The following is a 4,807-nucleotide window of genomic DNA, read 5'->3' on the forward strand; positions in this document are numbered from 1 at the left end:
ATACCTATATGTTGTCATTGTTCCTTAAGGTTGTTATGGCCAGGAGTGGTAATGGGGATAAGCTCCCGCTACCTATTAAATGCTCCCAATGGCATGTGTCTCAAATAGTCTCTGACAACCAAGTCCAGCTCCTGGCCTTCATGTGTGACTTAGCGACTAAGCCTGGCAGAAATATTTCTGCTGACAGGAGAAGGGGCGAAGGCGGGTTACTGGTGCCTTAAAACCAGTCACTTTGGCAGATGGGACTCGTCAGAAGCGGTTGGCAGCTGATCTAGGAAAAAGAAAACTCTGATCTCAAACTTCCACTGCTTTGCAGCTATACCCACTCATGGGGAAGGTTTCAGGAGTAAACCACCCCCACCAAAAAAATTCCAGAGCTGGAGTTCAACACTGACTGGCAACTCCTGCGATGCCACTGATGCCAAACTATTGGTCTCTGCTCTTGCTTTGGATTCATCAGCTGTGTGGAGAGAGAGGGAGCCCGCTGCGTGGGCAGCAGCTTGCTCCCCACATCGTACTGCCCTGACTTACACATCACGTAGACAGCTAGTACACAACATCCATGGTCAGCCCTGCCCCATGAGGGCCTCAGTATATTGCTGTATATGCAGGCATTTATAGGAACGAAAGAAATAGAATAGAATTTATTTTTAAAAATCTATACATAAAGATTGTCAAACAAGTAATGTGCAAAAGAAGACAAATTTCTCAAATAAAAAGAATGAGTTGTAGAGCAACACATACAAAACGCTGGAGGAACTCAGCAGGCCAGGCAGCATCTATGGAAAAGAGTAACGAGTCATTGCTTGGGGCCAAGACCCTTCATCAGGACTGGAAAAACAAGATGAGAAGTCAGAGCAATAAGGTGGGTGGAGGAGAGGAAGAAGGACAAGATGGTAGGTGATAGGTGAAATGGGGAGAGGGGAGGAGTGAAGTAAAGAGCTGGGAAGTTTATTGGTGAAAGAGATAAAGGGCAGGAGAGGACAGAAGACCATGGAAGAAAGGAAAGGAGGGGGAACACCAAAGGGAGAGGTGATGGACAGGTAAGGAGAAGAGGTGAGAGAGGGAAACAAAAATGGGGCAATGGTGAAGGAGGTGGCAGGGCAATTACTGGATGTTTGAGAAATTGATGTTCATGCCATTAGTTTGGAGTCTACCCAGATGGAATATAAGGTGGTGCTCCTCCATTCTGAGTGTGGCCTCATCACAACAGAAGAGGAGGCCACAGACTGACTTATGGAAATGGGGAGTGGATTTAAAATGGGTGGCCACTGGGAGATCACGCTTTTTCTGGTGGACAGAGTGTAGGTGCTCAGCAAAGTAATCTCCCAGTCTACGTCAGGTCTCACCAATGGACAGGAGGCCACACTGGGAGCACTAGATGCAGTTCATGACTCCAACAGACTCACAGGTGAAGTGTCGCCTCACCTGGAAGGACTGTTTGGAAGCCTGAATGGTAGTGAGGGGGCAGGTATGGCACTTGTTCCGCTCGCAAGGATAAGTACCAGGAGGGAGATCAGTGGGGAGGAATGAGCGAACAAGGGAATCACAAAGGGAGCGATCCCTGTGGAAAGTGGGGAGGAGGGTAAGGTGCCTGGTGGTGGGATCTTGTTGTAGATGGCGGAGAATTATGTGCTGGATGTGGATGCTGGTGGGGTAGTAGGTGAGGACGAGGAACCCCATCCTTGGTGGGGTGGCAGGAGGATGGGGTGAGGGCAGACGTGCGCAGCATGGAAGAGGTGCAGGTAAGGGCAGCAATGACGGTGGAGGAAGAGAAGCCTTTTATTTGAAGGAGGAGGACATCTCATTGGTTCTGGAATGAAAAGCCTCATCTTGAGAACAGATGTGGCTGAGCTGGAGGAACTGAGAGAAGGGGACGGAATTTTTACAAGTGACAGGATGGGAAGAGGTGTAGTCCAAGCAGCTGTGAGAATCAGTGGATTTATAGAAGATATCAGTAGATAAGCTGCCTCCGGAGTTCAAGAAAGGGGAGGGAGGTGTCAGAAATGGATCAGTTAAATTTGAGGGCAGGATGGAAGTTGGAGGCAAAGTTGATGAAGTTGACAAGCTCAGTATGGGTGCAGGAAGCAGCACCAATATAGTTACCAATGAAGTGCAGGAAAAGTTGGGGAGCGATACCAGCATAGGCTTGGAACATAGACTGTCCCACGTAGCCGACAAAAAGGCAGGCATAACTGGGACCCACATGAGTCCCCATGGCTACATCTTTGATTTAAAGGAAGTGGGAGGAAACGAAGGAGAAATTATTTAGGATCAGTTCCACCAGATGGAGGAGAGTGGTGGAGGGGAACTGGTTGGGTCTGTTGTCTCGAAAGAATTGGAAAGTTTTAAGGCCCTCCTGATGGGGGACGGAGGTGTATAGGGTCCGGACATCTATAGCGAAAATAAGATCCAAAGCAGGCTCCTGAATCAGGTGGTGTGGGAGCTAAGGCTCCTGTATCACCTGCCTGATGGTATTAGTGACAAGAAAGTATGGCCTGGATGGTGGGGTCCTTGATGATGGATGCTGCCTTTTTGTGCAGCACTCCATATAAATGTGCTCAATGGAGGACAGGTGTTTCCTGTGGTGGACTGAGCTATACTCATCACTTTCTGTAGACCTTTCCATTCCTGGTGTTTCCATACCAGGCCGGTTAGAATACCCTCCGCTGTGCATCAACAGAAATTTATCAAAACTCTTGGTAACATGACAACTGTATGCAAACTTCTAAGAAAGTACAGATGCTGTTGAGCCTTGTTTGTGATCTGTCCCAGGACAAATTCTCTGATCTGATAGTGCCAAACAGCAGGTATGTCACAACCACAGACTGCTGCGGAGTCTAGATACTCTCACAGGTGAGCTGCTGAAAGAGATGACAATCACACACGTGAGAATGCACACATTCGGCCAATTAGGGTTTCTTAGTAATTGTATTTATCTCCCTTCATTTTGCCTCAGTCTTGTCAAGTCTTGATTGAAGCACAGTGATGATAACACTCCCCGTTTTCATTTGTCCACATTCCGGGAAAGAAGATTAGTGACTTAGATAGGCACTGTTAAAGGAGCGGTATTAATTTAGTTCTAGGTTACTGCTTTCGAGCCACAGTGACTGCATTAATTTTTAGCTAGTTTGAGAGACCTTAGTTAGCAACTCTGTTGGCCTCATGTTTAATATTTTCCATTGTACTGTAGAGTTCTTATTAAAACTCAGTGTCTGTGTTTGTGTCTCTCTCCCCTGTCAGGGTATGTGTGAATGAATACACACACAAAACCACCTCCGCATTAACATTCTGATCCAGATGTTACCCTTTGCCCAGAATCAGAATTAGAGTGATTTTACTTATCGAGGTAGAGTGCAGAAAAACCCCCTCGGCCCAGTGAGCTGCACCATCCATCAGCTCACCTAATCACAGGACAACTTACAATGATAAATTAAACTTCAAAATGGTACATCTTTGGAATGTTGGAGGAAACCAGAGCACCCAGAGGAAACCTACATGTTTTACAGGGAGAACGTATAAACTCCTACAGATGGTATCGGACTTGAACTGTGAACTCCGATGACTGAGCTGTAATAGCGACACACTGACCTCATAGTTGCCTTATTTATTATCATTGACACATGTATGTGGTGAAATTTGTTGTTTTGTGGCAGCAGTACAGTGTAATTTATTTTAAAATTACTATAAAAATAAATTAGAGCAAAAAGAGAGCAAAATGTGAGGTAGTGTACGTGGACCGTTCAGTACAGCCATCAGGGAGGAGGTACAGGAGGCTCCCGTGCCACCTCCATACAGTAGTAATGAAAAGAGTGTACCTTCTGGATGGTGTGGGGGTCCTGAATGATGGATGCTGCCTTCTTGAGAGATGACCGACTGAAGGTGCCCCTAGATGAGTTGCATCTTTGAGTAACCTGCCCCTTTGGTGCCGACGTTCTCTCGTGTTGCTCCCTCAGTTTGTCTTTGGAAATGCCTCGCTGGGGATCAGCTGAGCAGCAGCCAGTAAACAATCATGGGTCCCTGCAGCATCCCGGTGCCAGTCACTGGGACAGTCCTCTGCGAATCAGGGCTAATTCTACCCACCTGTCAATAAAACATTTCTCCAATTGAAACTCACAATATTTTTGTTGAAATTTTCATTATCGGAAGGACTTCCTGCTGCTTTCCATTAGATGAGAAAGACAGTGCAAGAAACAGCCAATCTCTCTCGAGTTCGAGTCTGGTCTTCGACCTCGAGTTTGGTCTGCTTGTTCAGATTCAGAGGTCCTGAGTTCACCTCCGAGAAGGGGGAAACATGAGATCCTGCAGAAGCTGGAAATCCGTAGCTACGCACACAAAGTAATGGCATGAATATCCATTTCTCCAAATTCCAGTAATTTTTCACCCACTCCCTTCCCTCTTCTTCATCTGCCCACTCTGCCCCCCCCACCTCTTCTCCTCACCTGCCCATCACTTCCCTCTGATTCCCCTCCTCCTGCCCCTTCTTCCGTGGTCCACTCTCCTCTCCTATCAGATTCCTTCTCCTCCAGTCCTCTACCTTTCCCACCAATCACCTCCCAGCTTCTCACTCCAACCCCCCGCCCCTACCCGCCTGGTTTACCTATCACCTTCTAGCTTGTAACACACATCAAAGTTGCTGGTGAACGCAGCAGGCCAGGCAGCATCTGTAGGAAGAGGTGCAGTCGACGTTTTAGGCCGAGACCCTTCGTCAGGACTAACTGAAGGAAGAGTGAGTAAGGGATTTGAAAGTTGGAGGGGGAGGGGGCGATCCAAAATGATAGGAGAAGACAGGAGGGGGAGGGATGGA

Source organism: Mobula hypostoma, chromosome 9, assembly GCF_963921235.1.
Source record: "Mobula hypostoma chromosome 9, sMobHyp1.1, whole genome shotgun sequence".
In the NCBI taxonomy this organism is placed as follows: domain Eukaryota; kingdom Metazoa; phylum Chordata; class Chondrichthyes; order Myliobatiformes; family Myliobatidae; genus Mobula; species Mobula hypostoma.